Below are 22373 nucleotides of genomic sequence, written 5' to 3'. Positions count from 1 at the left end.
TCACAGGCTCTGTGAATCATGAAAAGCTACATCATGTACAGCCAATACTGGATGCAGTGCTTCATGCATGCAGGAAACAGTACAATGTGTATCATGAGGTGGCAACAGATGAAGCCATGGTTGGCTTCCGTGGATGTTTGACATTTAGATAGTTTATGACTGGTAAGCCAGAGAGATATGGCATTAGGGTATGGGTGCTGGCAGACTCTCACAATGGGTATGTAAATGAATTCCAGGTTTACACTGGAAAGGCACAGCAGAATCCAGAGGTCCGACTGGCACACCTAATTGCAGTTAACTTAATTAGGGGACTGATTGGCAAGAAACATCACATTTACTTTGATAACTTCTTTATCTCTGTCCCTCTGGCACAGCAATTGCTGCAAGATGGTCTATACTGCTGTGGAAACATGCATACCAATATGTCAGGATGGCCTCTAACATTCAACAGACCGGACATTGTTAAAGCCCCTCGAGGGTACTACAAGCAGTTACAGAGTGATCCACTGCTGGCTTCTGAATGGAAGGACAGCACCTCAGTATTTCTGCTGTCAACTAATAGTAACCCAACCTTGTCAGTTCCCAGCACATGCAGGAGAAAGCGTGATGGAATAAAGGCATCGGTGCCACTTATATAAATGGAGTGGACTGAGCTGTCCAGCTCAGGACACAGTATCAGTATACAACTGAAAGAAAGGCCCAATAATGGTGGCTGTACTTGTTCTGGTTCTTATGGGATGTAACTATAGTGAATGCTTTCATTATATTTTGTGAAAGCAGAAACCATCAGCAAGTGTCATGCACTGGACATGAAATTCCTGCAACACACTTACAATTGCAAAGAAATCTTGGTACTTCCTTGCCAGTTACAAGAAGAGGAAAAGATGCACTGAGATTAGAGTCCCAGATCCTGTTAGCTGATTTGAGCCTGGCTCACACTTTCCAGTGAAATGGTGGAAAGCAAGATGCAAACACTGTGCCAGCAAGAGTAAACATGCTGAACCATCATGGGGATGCTAGACTTGCAAGATCAACCTGTGTGTTGAAATCTTCAGTCATATTGGTCTTGTGAATTGCTGACAGCAAAAAATGTACAGTATGCAATGTATGACAGAAATCAGGTTATGCAGTCATACCTAAACACCATGAATCTTAGGCTCATCCAGGATGGCAGTGGGGTACCTGGAGACTCATTAAATCAGTCCCATAGTGCTGCTTTCCAAGATATGCATAATTTCAAGGATGCCACTGTGATGCCTTCTTTCCATTCCTCAAAGGACACTAACAAAAAGTCAGTCTAGGTAAGTCTTTTTCTTTTCTCATGTATTCTTTGTGGAGGTCTCCTGACACTCTCCCACCCATCAGGTAAAGTAAATATATTTAAGTCAGACAAGAGACATTAGGTTAGTTCTCCCCTTTGATTCCTTATATCCACTGCTCATAGGTTCATAGGTGTATACTAGGCCAATGGCCCTGGAGCCTTTACAAGCCTAGCCCATAGAAGTGCCCTGGCATCATGTAGCCATTAGTTCCCGGTGCCTCTATTAAGTATTGCCACTGAAGTGATCCCCAGGGTGAACTTTCTATTTCCCATCCACTCATTAAGATTTCTCTTGAAAAGGGCCAGTGAGGTGTTCTGCTTGACATGTATGGGAAGTCTATTCCAGAGCATGGGCAGTCTCTGGGTTATGAACCTGCCCCTCCAGCATGTTCTGCTGATTGTAATAATGAGATTGAGGTCTCTGGAGCATGTGGTGCAGAGGGATTGGTATTTCTTTAGGTGTAACATTTCTAACAGGGCTGGGTCATACATGGCTTTGTAAGTCAAGCAGAGATCGCCTCTTAATAGATGATATGAGACAGAGAAAAACTGGAGTTTTTTGAGTCTGTCCATGTAGGGCATGTGTTTAAGGCCTAGGGTCCTCTTCGTGAGGTACTTTTGTGGCCTTATCAGCTGTTGCAGGTGTTTGGTGAGGTACATGCCAAATGGGGCATTATACTCAATGATTGGTCTAATGAAGGAAGAGTACAGAGAGATGATGACCACTTTCTTCCTGGATGCAAAACCCTTGGTAATGAGATGTGCCACATAGAAGGACTTTCTGATCACAGTAGCAATGTGGTGGTTGATGGAGAGGTTGCTGTCAACCTGTGTACCCAGATCTCTTATAATGCCTTCAGTGTTCAGTGGGCTCCCATCAATGTGGTAATTAGTGGGAACTGAGTTTTTCCCAAAGGGAATGATGATGCATTTTTTGACATTAAGCTTAAGGCCATGGTTTTGACACCAGTCGTTGGTCTCAGTGAGGCCTTTCTGTAGGATGTCTACATCACTTGGGGAGTTAAAAATGTCTCCCAGCTTGCAATTGTTGGTGAACGTGGTCAGCCAGAGTCCTTCCATGTTGGCCTGGACTTCTGAGAAGTAGATGTCAAACAGGAGAGGACACAGGACCAATCCCTGTGGGACTCCACTTGTGACTGGCCGGCAGTCTGACAAGGAGTCTGCTATTTTCAGACTGTGGGTTCTATCTGTGAGCCAATTTGCAACCCACCTAGTGATATAGGGGTTGATGCTTAGTTTGGTGAGTCTATCAATAATTCTTGAGTGGGTAATAGTATCAAAGGCCTTTTTCAGCTTGAGGTAGGCTGTATGAACTACCTTGCCCTCATCTACAGCCCTGGTGACTGACTCAAAGAAGTCAACCAGGTTGAGCAAGCATGATCTACCCTTCACAAAACCAAATTGCGTGGGATCTAGAGTTTGGAGATTCCCTATATCATTGCTAATTAGGTCCATGATAATGCGCTCCATAGCCTTACATATCAGACTCATCAGGCTAATGGGGCAATAATTCCTAGGGTCTGTAGTTGCTCCCCCTTTATGGAGAGGGATGACTGTAGCAGTGTGCCATTCTGCAGGGACAGGTGTTGTGCCAGTTCACTTTGTAGTTCATGTAGAAAACAGCCTGGGATATTGTTATGTCCCATGGAAGCTGTATTCTTGGCCTCGGACAATGCAGTTTTAACCTGTGCTGCAGTAATGCTGGGTGCCTGGAATTCTTCCGCTATTGTGATTGTTCCTTTGGGGGGGGGTAAAATTGGCACTGAATTTGTCAGCCAGTATGTTGGCAGTATCTGTTGGCTCAGTGTAGGAGGTACCATTGTGCAGTAACACAGAGCAAATCTGAGTATTGCAGTGGGGAGTCTTTATATAACTGTAGAAGGTTTTCTGGTTGTTTTTAGTGTCTGCCACAATTCTGCCTTCATAGCTAGTGTTAGATGTTTTGATGAGGGATCTCAACTTTTTGTTGAGGCTAATAAGGGAGTTTTTCCAGTGTTGGGACTTCACCTTTTTCTGCAACAGTTTCTTCCTTCTGTTGTAGAGTTTGTTAATGGCAGGCGACCACCAGATTGGCTTCCTTTTTTTTGGAGGAGAGTGTCTTTGTTCTTTTGGGTATGGCTAGTTCCATGCATTTATGTACGTGTTCGTACAGTGCATTGGTATAAGATTTGGCTGTTATGCACCTATTTTCCATTTGCATGGGTGCTGTGAAGTTAAGCACCTCTGTTTTTAGGAGCCCAAAGTCAGCTTTGGAGAAGTTTTTCATGGTGGTTACCTTTGCTGGTGGTGTGGGTGAGATGTGGATTTCCATGGTAATTAGTTTGTAGTCGGTTCTAACCAGGGAGGAATTGACTGTTGGTGTTGAGCAATGGTTGCCCATGTTAATAATAGCCAGGTCCAGGATGTTGCTTCTTCTAGTGAGGGTAAGATTGAGCTGGTCCAGTACATTGGAATTAATGAATTTAAGGAAGCACTGGGTAAGTGTACTGGAGCGTGAGAAGTTTTCCCAGTTGATGGAGGGGTAGTTGAAGTCACCCAGTATGAGAGTGTTGGGTTGGACCTTAATAGTTTCCAGGGTGCTTAGGAACATGGAATGAGAGTGTTGGGACATGGTTGGGGATCTATAGCAGGCTACAACCTCAATCACCATCTTACCCCCTGTTAGTTGTACCTGAAGTATCTTTGATGCGTCATGCTGGGCTACTAGTCTGGAGGTGTGCATATCCTTAATGAATATGGAGATGCCACCCCTTTGAAACTTCGGTTCATTTTCTGGGGCTGAAATGTGTGGAATAAGTTATGGCCTGGTATTGCAGGGATGCTTTCCGCTGCTTTAAACCAGGTCTCCATTACAGCACAAATGTTGATGTTCTCCATTTTGAGGAGTGCTTTGAATGAGTGAATTTTGAGATTTAGACTTCTAGCATTGAGCAGCATGACTCTCTGATTGTATTTATTTATAGCTATCATGGTGGTAATTTGGTCTTTGGAACACCACCTAAAAAAAGGCACTATAGGAATGAGACAAGAGCCTTACCAGTATCTGGAAACCTAGGGGTGATAGATGCAGCCCATCTCTGGCAAAGCATCGAGGTCTGTCAATCATGTCATCCCAAGCAGACAGATACTGGATCCCCTTAGAATGACACCAGAATCTTAGCCAATTGTTGAAGTCAATCATTTTCTGCTTGTACTGTGGTATAATTCTGGGCAATGGTAGGATACTACTTAGGTCTAGTGTCATACCTTGCCTGGGCCACATAATCTGAGAGCTCCTCCATGTCACTTTTCATGCAGTCCAGGGAGGTATGTCTCAGGTCATTCACACACACACGGACAATGACAGAGTCATACTTGTACTTGATGTGGAGTAACCTGAGTGCATGTGTTATTTGCCGGATCCTGGCACCCGACAGACATCTGAGTGTTACCTTCTCCTTATTCAACCTAGTGAGTGGGACATCAGTGTGCCTCACTATTGAGTCACCTATGATTAGTGTCTTGGGCAAGCTGTTTTGCCTTAGGGGCTTAGGTTGAGAGGCACACTGTGTAGGTGAGCTATGTGTATTGTGATTTGTGCTGTGTTGTGGTGGTCGAATGACTTTCTGATTATAGGTATCTGCTGTTTGGGTAGATTTCTATTGAGAGTCTCCGTGAAGTTGGGTGTGTGGTTTGTGTTTTTATGTGAGAGCTGTGATGGTGGGTGTTCTGGAGGGCTATGTGTTCTATGTGGTGTGGTGCAGGTGTTAACCTTCTCCTCTTGACCAGCTATTCCGGTCTTGGCTGGAGAGTGCATGTCTTCCAGTTTGGATATATAAGTACATCTCTCACAAGTCTGAGTGTTGGGAGGTAAGAGGAGAGGGTTGTCTGTGTACATGAGGCAGTTGCTACATGACCTCAGAATGTCTAAGTTCACCAGGTTAATAGGAGAAAGTACAGGGAACTGACCTTTAGACATGCCAGGAGGGATGGTCATTATTAGTAAGTACTGGAGCTGTTTCCTTATAGGACATTTAGTGCTGTTAGCAATTATGTGTGCTACAATATATGCTACAAGAAGCCGGATGAGATGCTAGGCAAATAAGCTAGTTAAATGTAAGATAGATAAGACAACTAGCAAGATCTAATGGAAAGATTGAAGAGCAGACTTTTGGGCACTGGTAATAGTTTACCTTAGTTTAGTGGCACTGCATGGTGCGCAAACCTGTGCAAAGACACGCTTTTAAAGCAGAAAGTTGAAGGGGAGCTAGACATCTCTCCTCTTGTGTTCAATAGGCTACCTAGTGCTTACCACTCCCACTGATAAGCTGAGAGGCTTCTCTCTAGCACAGGAAGGTCTGGGGAACTCAGAAACTACAATACAGTCCTGAACACAGCAAATCTGCATCTGGACTACTCTAGCAACAGGAAAAGCGGGAAAACAAGCTAGAACTTTTTTTTTTCTTATAAATATAACAGTATCAAATGAGCAAACTGATTTAAACAAATTATTTATTTATTTAATTATGTATATATTTATTTATTTATTAATTTCAAGTTTGATTTATTTCCAGTTTGATTACCGGGGAAGTCCACTGGGCCCAGAGAGCCCATTTTCAGTGGATGCCTGGGGAGAAAAGCTCCATGAAACAGATTACAGTAACTATAGCAGTTCAATAAAAATAAAAGTACAAGTACAAATACAAATCAAATAATACAAATTGTGAGCAATATTGCCCATAGTGGAAAAATATTGTGCAGGTACATTTTAACAAATTCACACAATTAAAAGTCAAAAGTCAAAAGCTAGTTACAATATTTACAGAGTGTGAGAGATCGTATGGGAATTAGCTATAGAAGGTTATAGCCAGCTATAAGGTGCTTAGGAACTCAAGAAGTTTGAAATGTTAGTGATTTTGCCTCCCTTGTGGAGAGGGAAGAATAAAGGCAGAACACCAAAGTTTAGGGACATAGGATTCCTTTATGGATCTATTAAGTAGGACACTAATTGGGAGAGCTATACCATCGGCAGCAGACTTGAGAAAGGAAGAGGGGATGTTGTCAGGTGCATTGGAACAGGGTTTAAGTTTGGATAGAAGTCTTTTTATGTAGTTAGTGGAGACAGGTTTAAGCTCAAATATAGGGGGGAATTATTTGGGGACTTAGATGAGGTGGAATGCAGGAGAAATGGGTCATTGTTGGGAAAAGTTTTTGTTAGGTTGGATATTGACTCTATAAAAAAAAAAAGAGTTGAATAGTGAGGCTAATTCAACGTCAGATTTACTTGGGTCCAGACAGGGGTTATTTTTGGAGCCTGGGATGAAGAGTGAGGTTATGGAGTTGCAAAAAAGCCTATTTTGGGGATGGTTGGACTGCAGCTTAGTGTAGTAGGATTTTTTTTGTCTTTGAAGATTTGTTTTTTACAAAGTTACGGAGCTGTGTATATTGGAGAAGGGTTTCGAGAAGTTTATTATTTTAGTAATGCTTCCAGGATTTGCCTTTTTGATGCATAATTTGCTTTGTTTCTTTGGTTAGCCAAGGGGCAGTTATAGTTTTTATGCTTTTTTTCCTTGGTGGAGCTAGGGAATTTAGAGCATCTAGAAAAGTATAATTAAAGTGGTCTATGGCTTTATCGAGTCAAAGGGTTTTTAGAATGTCCAATTCATTTGTTTGAGATAGTCAGAGAAGGTTTTGGGGTTAGATTTACTAAGGTTGCGGGTCTAAATATATTGATGTTGGTGTGGATGGGAGATGGTTGCACAGTAAATGAAAGCTGGGAGGTGGTCACTAATAGAGTCAGGAATGGTGCCAGAGCTGGTAATTTTATTTGGATGGGTGACTAAGATCCAGTCAAGCGTGGATCCTGGGGGATTTGTTTTATTGGCTCTGGCGATAGAGTGGGTTACTTGAGTACAGTTAAAGAGGTTAATGGATAGGGAGGGTATGGGACTGTTGCTTTTATTCCAGTCAATGATTACATCAACTAGTATGTAAGTTTCAAGGTTAATTTCAGCTGAGGCCTATTGGAGTATGTCTTCAAGAGTTGAGATGTTATTTCCGGGTGGGATATAAAGGGTGATGATACAGAGGCTTTTGTGATTATTCATTTTTAATAGACCAACTGTTAAGTTCTGCATTGGCAAATTTAGGAATGGGGTTTGGTTGGGGAATTAAGGTAAGTAGATTGGAATAGATTAATGTAACGCCTCCTCCTTTTTTCTTTGGGCGGTCACATCTAAGAGAGTGAAATCCAGAGGGTAAGATTTCAGAGTCAGACGTGAGGTTTGAGCCAAGTTTCAGAGATGGCTACAATGTCAGGTTGGTTATGGCTTAGCCATGCTTAAAACTAATGTACTTTGTTGTTGAGACTCTGGGCATTAAGCATGAAAAATTTAAGAGTACTGAAGGAGGATGAAAGGTTAGAGGAAGGGGGAGGGTAATTGTTATTTTTGGGTGGGTTAGGTCCGGGGTTGGGGTGAATGTCTCCAGCTAAGACGAGGTTATTGAAGGAAGTTATTTTAGTGTGTTTTGGTTTGGATTTAGGGTATTCTGGATGGTCTAGTATTTGTTTAAGAGTAAGCTTCTTAACAGTAGTGGAAATAATTTTAGGACTAAAAAGGTGCAGAGGGTTGAGCTGAAGCAGACAGGAGGAGATGGAAAAGAAATGATTATTTCTGTAAGGGAGGAGATGGTTTTGTGTGGGAGTATGGTAAGGAGTAGAGAGTGGAAGCTGACTGCAGGTATAGGAGCTGGTATGGTATCAAGTTGTTAGGAGTAGTAGGAGGGAGATGGCGGTTCGGAGTGTTAGGAACAGTAAGGAAATCAATTAACCAATTAGCCAATGAAAAAGCTCAAAACTGTGCTGTGTTCCAGCAGTCTTCAATCAGACACATTCTAGCTGCAGATTGCTGCCACTGGAGTGCAGGGGAACCTTTTCCAAAAAAAAAGATGACCTGGATTAGTGCTCAAGTTATAAAAACAAAGTTAGATTCAGCAGGTCTGAATCTAGTCTATGCTACAGCAAACAAGACGCACCAATTTCAGAAAAAAACAGTTCAAATAAGCAGGCACAATAAGCCTTTGACCAGAAATACCGAGCTAAGAAGGGCAGACTCTACCCTCTCCTTCCACAAGAGTGCAGACCACAAACCTTCATAATGTAAAATAACTGGCCTGAAGTCCAAGTGCTTAAACCAGAACTAGGACACTTTTAGAATAACAGACACTAAGCCTTCAAACAGCAACTCCCAACTTGGAAGGATGTAAGCTACCTGTTCTGCCACAAGAGTGCAGACCACAAACCTTCTTAATGTAAAAAAACTGGCCTAAAGCTCAAGTGTTTAAACCAAAAGGCTTAGAATAACAGTTGTAATTTAATCAGGCTACTAACAAGCAGTAATAAATGCAGCAGAATAAATGCAATTGAGTACTTTTAAGAACAGGCAGCAAAAGCAAACCAAAGTAATAAAGTTGGAAGAAACACAAATACAGTAAAAGTAGATACCAGTAAGAGTGAAAGGGAAGTTCCACAATAGGGTACTGAGACCAGCTATGTTATATGGGTTGGAGACAGTGGCAGTGACAAAAAGGCAGGAATCAGAGCTGGATTTGGCAGAGTTAAATACGTTAAGATTTGCACTGGGCATGACAAGGGTAGACGGTATTAGGAATAAGCATATTAGAGAGTCAGCCCAGGTTGGATGGTTTGGAGACAAAGTCAGAGAGCCAAGATTGCGTTGGTTTGGACATGTGCTGAGGAGGGATGCTGGGTATATTGGGAAAAGGATGCTAAGGATGAAGCTGCCAGGTAAGTGGAAAAGAGGAAGGTCTAAGATAAGGTTTATAGATGTGGTGAGAGAGGACATGCAGGTGGTTGGTGTGACAGAGCAAGATGCAGAGGACAGGAAGAAATGGAACAGCCGAAAGATAAAGAAGAAGTAAATGTAGATGAATAAAGTGCAATTTTTTTAATATAACAGTAGCAAAACAGGAAACTGATTTAAACAAATTAACCAATTAACCAATAAAAAAGCTCAAAACTGAGCCCCGTTCCAGCAGTCTTCAATCAGACAAGTTCTAACTGCACATTTCTGCCACTAGGGTGCAGGGGAACCTTCTCCAAAAAACGATGGCTTGGATTAGTGCTCAAGTTATACAAATAAAGCTAGATTTAGCAGGTCTGAATATTGTCTATGCTACAGCAAACAAGGTGCACCAATTTCAGAAAGAAACAGTTCAAATAAGCAGGCACAATAAGCCTTTAACCAGAAATTCCCATCCCAGAAGGGCATAATCTAGCCTCTCCTCCCACAATAGTGCATATGGAAATGGAAAAAGCAGAGGTAAGGCAGACTGCTGACACTGAATGAAGTCATGAGACAGTGCCAGTATCAGCAGTCTGAGTGGGTAACCAGCACAGGTATGGGACACTTCAGATGCCCTCGTGTGCCACTAAAGCCTCGTGCATGTTCTGGGTTTGTTATTGGAGTGGTGGGCCTTACTCTGGTTTTCTCTTTATGTGTGCCCTTTCTGTGGCCCATTGTCAGTATCCATTCATGTAGTATTTTGGCTAGGGCAAGAATGTGTCTGTTTACAGTGATTTGTGCCTACTGGCATTCTAATACTGTGTGCACCAATGGGTGTCATACCTAAACACCATGTATCTTAGGATCATCCAAGATGGCAGTGGTGAACTTGGAGACTCTTCAGCTCTGTCCCATTGTGCCGCTTTCTTTGGTATGCATGATTTCAAGGATGCCACTGTGATGCCTTCTTTCCATTCCTGAAAGAAAAAGTCTAGGTGGGTCTTTTTCTTTTGTCATGGACTCTTTGTGTAGCTCTTCTGTCACTCTCCCTCCCTTCAGGTAAAGTAAATGTATTTAGGTCAGGGGAAAAGACATTAGATTACTTTTCCTCTTTGATTCTTTATGTCCATCACTGAAAAGACACATGGAAATGGAAAAAGCAGAGGTACGGCAAACTGCTGACACTGAAGGAAGTCACGAGACAATGCCAGTATTAGCAGTCTGAGTGGGTAGTCAGCACAGGTATGGGACACTTCAGATACTCTCAAGTGCCACTGAAGCCTCATGCCTGTTCTGGGTTTATTATTGGAGAGGTGGGTTTTACCCTGTTTTTCTCTTTACATGTGCCCTTTCTGTAGCCCCTTATCAGTATCTATTCATGTGGTATTTTGGCAAGGACAAGAATGTGCCGGTTACAGTGATTTGCACCCACTGCCATTCTGATAGTGTGTGTCAGTTGGTGTTTTCATGGTTGGTATGTATGTACCTCTGTGTCACCATTGCAAATAATGAATCTTATCAAAAGAATAATGCTAACATGAATAGGAGTGAATATTTGAAGTGGCAAAGAAGGAAATTGACATTATATACAGTAATCCAACAATTCTCTCAAACATCACCAGTTACCTATTTACATTTCTTTCCTGTGCAGGTATTTCTACCTTGTGATAGTGACATGGCTTCAAGATCAGGGGAACAACAAGGGAGAGTATGGCTATGTAGCCATTACTATATTCACTGGGCTACCAGCCATGCCTCCAGAAGTGAGAAATACTACTACTTGAGCTTCCCCACTTCTAGCATAAAGGTACATTGGATTGCAAGAAGATGTATGCATCGAAGTAGACTCCTGCAGTTGTTGGAAGAGAAGTGTTCCATCTACCCTTAGCCTGACATTCTTGTCCATGAGCCATGACACTGTTTTTCCACCATTGCAATGGCATAAAAATGTCTTTTGTCTTTATTTTTTATGGAATACTACTTATCATCTTTGAACAGATCACTAATCTCTTAAATACATTCTTTTTTCTAATTTCTGTTGTATTGTTTCCAATATCTGCACTTTTTCCCTTCCCTACTGTTCTGTTTTACCAACAAAAATCATAGTTGAAGTAAAAATCTTCTCTCTATATAGTTCAATCAGTTTATTTTATTTTCTCTTTTCCAGTCTAGTACTATGCAGTTGTATAATGCAATTTTTCTTTTTGTTTATATGTGGAGGGTAACACACATACATCATTTGCTTACTTCTTATTTCCAGTGCAGTGCTATTAAGCAGCATGAATATGCATGAATGTAAAGGTAATATGCATAGAAAATTTTGAATAGTCAGACAGGAAGAAAGTCTCTGTCTGATGTCTGAAGTCGGGGAAAACAGAGTACTCAGAAACTATCCAAGATGTGATGTATGGCCTTGAAGAACAAGCATTTAGGATTTAGATGGGGTGGCAGTCTGACAGTATAGGTCAGAGTGTTAAGGCCGCAAACTATTATATAACAAAGAAAAAAGTAATAAAAATGACATGAAACACATGAATTAAATGTGAATTTAGGAGTCAGTAAATAGTCCTGTATACCTTACACTGAGCATGCATTTGAGATGTGAGGAGTGATCTTGGACAACAAACACTGGACATGAATTCAGGAGATAAGAGCTAATGCCAGGACAGTGCAGTTGCTCTTGAAGTAGGCCCTTCATGTGTTATTTTGTGAATTTGTTTATACATATTGAAGTTTAATAACGGTACAAAGAAATGTTTCAAATTAAAAGCACCCATATATCTTTGATAGGTGCTAACACTTAGGAATAACACTTTCTGAATTCTTAATCATGTCATTCGGTGTCACAGCCGTTGAAACTTTAAACAATCATTGGATAATTATAATATAAATGGTAATTACACTCATAATGTGAAATTATATTTATTATTGACATCACCTTTTGGATTAGAAATGGACATAGAATGTGCAGATATTGAGATGTAATCCCACAGATAACATTTTTCAAATCTGGAATACAAATTTTGAAATGCAGTATTTACAAGGAAATACTTCCCATATTAAATGCAGAGTGAAACATTTCAGAATTAGCAATATTTTGAGAGAAAGGCTACCGTTCATAGTCTATGGTGCTGCAGCACAAGTTGCCCTGTATTGATGTCTTAAGTTGTGCTGCAGTGCCATTTACAGATCCATAGTCATCCATACCCCCTTAAGGAAACATCAAATTACCTGGGAAAATGTATGACTATGCATTGATACACTGTATAGCCAGAGTAACTATGCAGCAAAGAGGCACTGATTCCCTATCCCAGACAAACATACAGTCCCAGTGGAGACAAAGGTATGTGTATCACTTAGAATCTTAACTACAGGTACCTTTCAGAGACCAACAGGGGACATGCTGGGGGTATCACAGGTATCAGCATCAAGAATCCTCCATCAGTTCTTGAATGCTGTGCTCCAACATGCTAGGGACCACATATATTTTCCCAGCACTCTTGAGGATAGGATCAGAAATATGCAGGAGTTCTACCATGTGACACACTACCCTGAAGTAATGGGTGCCATAGATTACACAGATATATAAATTAAGGCACCACCTAGGTAACAAGGAAGGCTCTACATTAATATAAAGGGCTTCCACTCTATTAACTGCCAAGTTGTGTTTAATGCCAAGGGAATCATCTTGAATGTGTCTACTGGCAACCCTGGCAGTTACCCTGACTCACATATCTGTCACATCTCTCAACTGTATCAGCCGTTCACTAAGGAAGGTATCCCACAGGCTCATTTACTGGGGATATAGACTATGCACTGGAACCCTGGTTGATGACATCCATCAGAAATACAAACATAGACACACACACACACACACACACACACACACACACACACACACACACACACACACACACACACACACACACACACATGAGCACACACATAGCCATTTACACATACAACCACTAGCCATTCACACCCATGTGCTCGCAGACTCTGTCATTAACTGTCCCATTGCTCTCGTGATTACCACAACTGTCAAAGATGCATACTCATACCCTCCCATTCTCATGCAATGACTTGACTACATCAGCAATCTGTTTAAGCTGAACTAGCTCTGTTTTACCCTACACAGATTCCTATGTATGGCATTCATAAGTAGGTACTACAAGAATGTCTGTCTCACACACCCACACACACACACACACCCACACACACACACACACACACACACACACACACACACACACACACACACACACACACACACAGACACACACAAAACACTTTGGACCTCTGCCCTGCAAAGCACTTTTATAGTCTGGGCATATAACAGCCTCATACTATCCAACTTCTGTTTTGGAGCAGCACACCACTAAGGTCATTATCACAGATGCCTTTGATGGAGTAGTGCAATAAGATGTGGTCCTCTAACCCTCATCATCTGAAGTGCACAATGTTAGTTATAGGAAGCGAGAGGACTTTAGAAATGGGAACAATTTTGTATAGTATGGAAGATGGCTTGTGCTTGTCTTGTACACTTCAGAAGCTAACTATGAATACAGGCCAACATATCTGAGGTGTACAGAATGATGCATGCCAGGTCTCAGAATAGCAGTTTGCAAATTTAGTACAAAATATTGAAATTTGGTTATGTGAAAATATTCCTCAGATAAAATTCAAACTCATAACGTTGCTGCTTTATAACGTTTTCAAGAAATTGCTGAATACTCATAGTAATAGCTGATACCTTGAATTATGAGTTATCGTTCTCCATCTCCTTTTACAATAATTGAGTTTTCTGTCTAAATTCATGTTTAGTGGTAGGAATAATCACTGGCAGTGCAGTTATTCACAAGATGAGGTCACACAGGGAACATTCTGAAAATATACAGTAAGAAAGAAACATTTTTTTTTATTAATGCTGTGAAGAAATGTTCACCAAATGAAATTCAGGCATACTTATGGCGATTAGTGCTATATTAAGATAAAACATACCGAATATTCAGAATGCTTTCTTTGAATTCTGTCTCATGATACTTGAAGCATCATTGCTCAGTTTCTTCTTAAAAGATGATTATATTTAGGTAAGCATTTGAAATGGTGGGACCTGCTAGAGTTAGCCACAAAATGTGGAAAATGAATTTCCAAAAGAACAAACTTACATGTATCGAGTCTGAGATGCCAGTTCTCTGAATATTCCCTTTTCTCTGATGAATGGCGATCTTGGAGTTGATATATATAAGTTCAGGGGGTGCAGGTGGGATTGCCTCCCCTCCAAAAAAAAAAGAGGTTTTAAGCAGATGTAAGATTTTTGAAATTGTCTTTTCTCTCTGTGTTTTCAGACTTTTTAGCCGACATTTCAACAAGGATCCCTAAATTTATCATGTAAAACAGCATTTTCTGAGAAAACTTCACATTCACTGTGATATGGTTCATTATGGCAGGTGGGAAGAGATAGTGAATTAAAAACATTTTGAATATCTCTTCACTGAACTTTCATGTTCAAAAACTAGGTTGCACACAGATTCAGTCCACTTTGCCATTTGCAGTTGTACACTAAAAACCCAGTTTTCCAAAGGCAGCTAATGAACCTAAATATTGCATATAACTTTGTATTAGGCTAGCTGTCTTGTGGGTCAATTCAAACATTGGTAATTTCCCTTTCAAAAATAAGAATCAAGCCCCCTACCTTGTATCTGTGAAGAAAACACCTTAACCATTCTGCCAAATCCCAAGTTTCATGCAATTTTTCTCGAATATATTATTCAAACAACAATAATACAAAAGGAAAAAGGAGCAGAGAGGACTGCAGAGATCAGAAGGTTGCATCTGAAAATAAAAGGATATCACAGAGCAGCTGTGACCCAGATGGTCAATGTTCAATAAATGACATGGCTGATAGAAGGACTGCATGGCCAGTCTGGAAGAGAGCAGCCAATGTTGTCTCATCCATGTAGGGGGAAGAAGGAAGCCTAATCCTGAGAGGCAAAGACAGAAAGGAAAAGCCGCATTTCAAACAAAATGATCTTAACATTTGTAAACACAAGAAGAAAAGGGAGAAATAAGATGAAATACCACTACATAGCTGTTTTTGTTATATTAATACTCTGTTGTCTATTTTTGAAACATGACTAAAACTTCAGTGTGTGTGTATGTGTCTGTGTCTATGTCTGTATATAAAGGGCCTTATATGCATCACTGTTCAGAAGAAAAAAAAAACGAGCTGTGCTCCACTGGCATAGGATGGCAACGCCCCAATCACTACCAAGGGGAACTAAGCCTGTCGGTGCTGGCATTGGAAGGATTATAGTACCTATCTTTATGGGGAAGGTGCAGAAAATATGCTATGAAATAATCCTTTGGAGGGGCAATGATGCTTAAGGATGCATTCAGCTCAACAAGCCACTATGTGGCAAATGCATAGGACATGCAGTGGCACCAATGGCAACACTGGCTAGATGTACCCTGTTGTAAAAGAAGAACTAGTGACTTAAAAGAAAAATGTGTTTAAGGGTGAAATGCCAGCAAAGTGCAAAGTCTCTTCCATAGTTGGGCTGAATCTTCATGTTTAGTAGGCATGAAGGCGAAAAGTATACAGAAAAAAAGAAGAAAAAAAATGAAAAAATGAAAACAGTTATTTGCGGAAAGGACTAAAGCAGATAGAGCAGATAAGCTTCCCATCCAAGAGACAGAGTCCAGAAAAAGTACTGAAGAGGCTAGCAGTTGCAGAAGTGCAATTGCAGACTAAGGAAGAAATTAGGACAGTGTGTGCTGATTCACGTAATTATTGAACTGATTAATTTAATTTATTATTTTTTTTTTCTTTTGGCAGCAAGTAAGACTGACCAGAAAAATGTCTAATTATGTCTATCTGAGTAAGGCCACATGCTTATTCAGAACAGAAGATAAAGAGGGAAAATGAAAGCATGAGAAATAATTAAAAGGAAAATCTATTATCAAAACAGACAGTGTTTGGAAGATAGAAAGCAGAAGGATAATATGGCGATTTTTTTTTTTTTTGAGTAGCTGACAGTAAAGTGTATATCCCTCTTTACACACATATGCAGACACACATAGATGCACATGCACACACACACACACACACACACACACACACACACACACACACACACACACACACACACACACACACACACATGCACATATATATGTGCATGCACAAACACACACACATGCACCTACACAAACCCATACACACATGCACACACACTGTTTAGTACGGGTCTACTAAGTAATACAACTCGTTCTGCAATTTGCTGCAGCGTGAAAGCACTAAAATTCAGGTTCAGTGGGTGGTAGGAAATAATTACAACTAGCCAGGCAGTAAAGAAGCTCTTCAAAGTCGTGAATGTTAAGCATTTGCTAGGCTTAGAGGTACTTGTGTATTAATGCAACCAGGAGATAAATGGATCATAATTTGTCTGATTATTGATTTATCTTTGAATTTTTAACAAGTATCAATGGTGAATGACTGTATCATACTAATTCACAAAGTATGAAGCACATATGTCTCAAATGCACAGATTTTTGTGTCATATTTTGAGTTTGTTCTACATAAAATTTGTGGTTTTCTACCAAATCGCTGAGGATTGAACTGATAAAATAATGACATACATCTGAGTTTCAGACTTTATGTCCTTCAGGAAAAGCATTCTAACACAGACCATTTTATTCTAATGACTTTCTACATTTCTAAGAGCAATGTTTAAAATCCGTCCCTATTTTGGGGGCCTTTGACCCACCATTATTTTACACTTTGTCCCGATTTCTTCTGCTAACATATTGAGAAGTATGCGAAGCAATACCCAGTGACCATGCTGTCACAGCAGTACCTGCAGTTGTTAGGAGGTGTCCAACATTTTCGCCACTTGTTCTTCATTTAGAAGATGGCAGGCTGAGTGCTATCTGCATATTATATAGGTAATACCGATACTATTACACTCAATCATTTTATGGTGCCTTGCTTGCTGATGCAGGTATTTGTTTGGTTGTCTTGTTTGGTTTTACTTCTTTACACAGGTAGAGCAGAGTACTAATGAATCAATACAATATCCACTGTAGGTTCAGCCTGCAAATGTCCATTTCTTTTCACAATGTTTAAGTGAAGATGGATCAGGAAACTTCAAAGCACGCACTTACCATCAACACAATGCAGGTTGACTCATTTGTCTGTGAATTATGAAAGTCTGGGCTCCTGGTTGTGTTAATACATAAGTACTGGCTTATATTTTGATACATATGGTCATCCATAATTAAAGATAGGAGCTGGGCCATTATGGTGGTCTATATAAATCCAGGAGAGTATTCAAAATTTCCTACAACTGGTGCAGAAATTCACTCAAGTTATTCACTACTGCAAAGCACATTTCATCTTTTAGCTCCTAGAGGGTGACAATACATTGAAGTGAGACAGTCTTTCTTCCTCTCTCAAAGTGATGATATACAGTAAATTAAACCATTGGAATGCTGTTATGTGGCTGTTTCCAGAATTCATGCTGGACAACACTCATGCATCTATATGAAATGAAATTTAAACCACCCATACGGCAAAGGCATTGTCCCATTGGGCATGCCAATACAAAGTATCACAATGGGAAACTGCGCAGGAAATATGAAGAGCAGCTATACCTATGCTGAACAAATAAATCGGGAAAACAATTGTTAATGATGTAATAAAAGTAAATTTGCCTGTTAATAAGGATAGCTGATTATTTTCAATCTCATGTAAAGTGAAACACTTGCAGCCTGTTCTTCATTTATGGTTGCTTCAGCTCTCTTGTCTCATAAGACTTTGCACTGAGGCAAAATGGAAATAACTACAAGAGGTATGTGTCAGGCACTTCAAAAAGTTCTCGATAAATTATTTTTCCAGTCTTGTTACTCCTTGCAAACTCAGTTGCAAACTATAGGTTCGATATAGAAACTAACAGAACTTTAGTTTATCTTTAAAACTCAATGATGTAACATTAGAAATGCAACCTGAGGAACTTCTGACAGTTAACACAAATAAGCCATATTGTTAATTAGTTGACTTCTTACAATGCTCCATTGCCATTTTTATGGCTGATTTTGATATTGAATTGAGGAATTACTGTACAAATTTATGGTACTTACGTATTATCGCAACCAGATTCCGAACTGGAGAAGCGGCTCATTTTCAAGCCCTTCTCGTGGCGATACAGTATATCTGATATATAGCTCGCTAACATTTTTAAAATGAGGTCACATATAAATGTGAGAAATTATTTCATTTCATTTTATTTTTTCACAAAAGTAAACTGATGACAGCCTGACACACATTTGAAGTGTCCTTGAGTCAGCATTTAATTGCTACTTTACAGAGAATGCTTGTCGACACAAAGCATGCTGTTCTGTTCACTTTGTAAGTGAATTACATCAATATTTACAAATTATTTGATTTGAAGTGCACTGATAAAAACTGAAACCCCCACATGTTACTTCTTATCCGATGGGGGAGGTGGACGGGGGAACATTCAACTGCGTGTGCTTGGTCTGCGACTGTAGTACATGTTTTTACAATCCTTTTCGTAGGTGCACGCCAATATCTTCACAGTGTTACAGTTTCCCATTTACATTTTATGGAGATTTTCAAAAGGTTAACTTACACATAAATGCAGCAGTTGTAAATGACACAGTGTAGGGAAAAAGGACTGCTGAACCGGCACTACATTTACTTGTTTTGTGATCCTGAGAATTTGAAATGGTAATGTGATTTGCCAACACAGTTATCTCTTTACAGTCTGGAGGGATGAAACTGTCCTTACAATGATTGAATTTTACAATAATTGGCAGGGCAAATGTCCCAAACTATGGACCAATTTCAATTATTACCCCTATAAGCAAATAGAGTTGGGTACTTACATATTCTGTAATCTGGTTGCGATAATACGTAAGTACCAAATTTATTTATAACATGAAGATATGTTGTAGGGCAATCAACAATGTTAAAAGAGTGTTGGATTTTAAGATATGTATAACATATGTAACAACAATACAGACTCCATGATGTTATCATTAATCATACAAAATAAGAGAATCATTTTATGAAAGTCTGGCTCCCTTCTAGAAACCCACATTTGTCTACCACATATATGTTTCTCATTATGAAATGTGAGCTTACCTCTAGACCGCAGGTTGCCCACTTATATGGAGGAAGAGAATAACATTTCATCTTGAGTGAGATGCCAGACTTATGTCCAGCAAAAACGTTAACAACAATAATGCTGTATCTGTTGTGGCACAATCACAGATTCACTGTCTATTACAGGTTACCAGCTACCCAGACATTAGCAGTGATCTACTGCTGCAGTTGTTCTTAATGTTCCTACAGTCCCTCAGAATTCAAATTAATCTAACCCACATAGGTTCATACTAAGCTAACTGCCCCTGTGAGCCATTTTAAGCTTAGCCAATTATCCCTTGTGAGACTTAAACCCTGCACCTTGTGCTTACAAGGCAAACACCTTAACCATTAGGCCACCCTCCCAACCTTTGTGCCAATTAGCCTGCACGAGGTCACCTGTCTCCTTTCAGTTAAATTGTCATTGCTAACTCTAATGGCCTGCCTGATCAGCTAAACCAATGTGCTCTGCTGGGCCATGAGAGAAGCAAAGGTAAGAAAATGGCATTAATCATATTACTTCCTTTTACAATAAGTAGCATATTGGTTCACATTTAGCAATCCAACTGTGGATATGTCTGTGGTGTATCAAACTGGCCAGCGTTCACAGATCAGAGCTTGCCATTGTGAGATACAGATGCAGACACATGCATTTGCTTCCACTGCAGAACAAGGCTGTCAGAGACAAATTCTGTATTAATAGATTTGTCCATTGCACATCAAAGCTATAATTCTCTCTGACGCCTATATTCTGGGAAGGAGTGGCATAGGTTATAACACAAGTAACTATGGGGTCCTGCAACCATCGGTACAGTATGCTTACAAAATGCTAGGTACTGATGAGCATATCTTTCAAATGCCTTACACTGATAGATGTGCTTACTGTTTTGCTGAAACACAGTGACAGACATGCTTATATATCATACCTAAATTAGATTGACAGTTGTATATTTCCAGCTGCATTGCACTACAACTTTCAGTGCAGTTTCTTCCTTAACATTAGTAAAATGATCAAAAATCCAAAGTTTCAGCTTTTTATAAAAAATATCAGTGTGTATATGTGTGTGTGTGTGCGTGTGTGTGTGTGTGTGTGTGTGTGTGTGTGTGTGTGTGTGTGTGTGTGTGTGTGTGTGTGTGTGTGCAACATGTATGTAAGGAATTGTCTAGAATGTATATGCATGTTCAACATCAAGATAACAGCCTGGCTTTGATGATAAAAATTATGTCTGCTAACTTACCTAGCAGGGTAGCCAGCTGAAAACTATACTTCGCATACTGCATGAGGCTACCCTATGCTGTGTTCACCACTGACTGGTATTCCTTATGTATCAGTTGGTACTGCTACCATTTCATTGAGTGTGTATTTGCACTGGTTCTGCAATTTTGATTGAATGTTCAAAATATCAGATATTCTTTGGTTGAATGTCCAGAATATCAAAATGGCTTTTATGCCATTTGCCAGTATTTGTAAGGATTGAGGGCGTGCCCTTTCTCCAGTGGTGTGCAATCTCAGAGTCATTAGGCATTAGGGGAGGGGAGTGGGGGATGGGGGATTTGCCCCACTGTATAAAAGGTTGATTTTTCTTTCTTTTCTTTTTTTTTTTTCAGTAGTTTGAGGTTCAGTTTTTAGTGTTTTGAACCGTTATGCCAATTATCTTTCATCTTCAGGGATCCTGTGCTGGGACACCATATTTCTAGGGAGCATATCACCTTTCCATTTTCTGCAAGTCAAGTAGTTATTTTTTTGTCATATACATCTTCTACTGTCTTTACAACAACACTGTCACTGATGCTTTAATATGTAGGGCACATTATATGCGTCATTGTGTATGCCATGTATGTGTATAGATTTCTTGAGTAATTTTCTATGCTTTTGGATGTCGTATTTGTTTGGTATCTTGTGATAGTTGCCTTCATCATATATGTGCTATGCAGTCCTCAAGTTGTTTGATATATTTTAAGATATATTATATACTCTGCAGGATTCAATAAACCCTGTGTAGGCTCCATGTAGAGCATACATGGAGTGTGTCTGTGTACACAGCCATGATGTGCTCTTGGCAGTGAGCAATGCATATTAATGATGGCCAGCATGCCTAAGTGAGGTTTCATGGTGCATCCCAGTGGTCTAGGCAGTGAAACCTCATAGAAAAACATGGATAATTAATCCGTGTATAGGAGAGAACCAACAGTCCTCCTCCATACCTCTCAACCTCTAAGACCAAGAAATCTGTACAAAGCCATGAAATAAAGTGGGGAAAAGGCCTTAAAATAGGGACATAGTGATGTTTTGTCCTTAGAAACTTAGAAGGTTGTCAGCCTAAACTATTATGCATTAGAATCCATCTTCTGAAGTCTGAAACGAAAACATCTGTCATTATTTAGTGACTTTCATGCCAAATGATTATTACAAAACCACAAATTTTATGATGAACACTACAAAAATATAAGAAAAACTCTGGTAAAAATGCCAGAACTAGTTATATCTGTATAGTTTAGCTTCCTGCCTATATATTTTTTTTTAATTTTGCCATGTTTGTGTGATGTGTCGGGGCATTTGGCTATGCTTACCTCGTTTGTGCAATGACCAGCCATGTATCAGACATGACCTAGACATCCAAAAATAGAAACTGGATGCTTTCAATTGCTATTGCTCAGCACTGCTGGGCATCATGCTAACCTGGTAAGTGGGTCTGCGCTACGTGCATACCATTAACTTAACAATGAATAGTAAGATATGTGACTACATGTGGTGACATGTGTTGAGTGTTGGACTGGAGTGCAAATGGTCCTGGGCCCTAGTCCAGGGTATGCAAACTTTATCTATACTGTTGTGACATTGCAGCATATACAAATAAAGTGGTACACTAATGAAATACCTGTGGAATTGCATTGGTTGAGTTATATTCTAAAACATTCAAAACAGGTCTGCACTGCTTAGCATCATACAAACCAATGCACTTGTTTTACTGTGTTTGCACGATGGTAAGTGGCATACAGCTTTTTCAAATATATCAAAAAGTAAGCACAATTGGTAGGAAACAGAATATTTAATGGTGAATTGGCATAAATTGCTCTT

The sequence above is a fragment of the Protopterus annectens genome, chromosome 7.part0, assembly GCF_019279795.1.
Source record: "Protopterus annectens isolate FY-2018-M chromosome 7.part0, PAN1.0, whole genome shotgun sequence".
In the NCBI taxonomy this organism is placed as follows: domain Eukaryota; kingdom Metazoa; phylum Chordata; order Ceratodontiformes; family Protopteridae; genus Protopterus; species Protopterus annectens.
Note: the sequence above shows the minus strand (reverse complement) of the source record.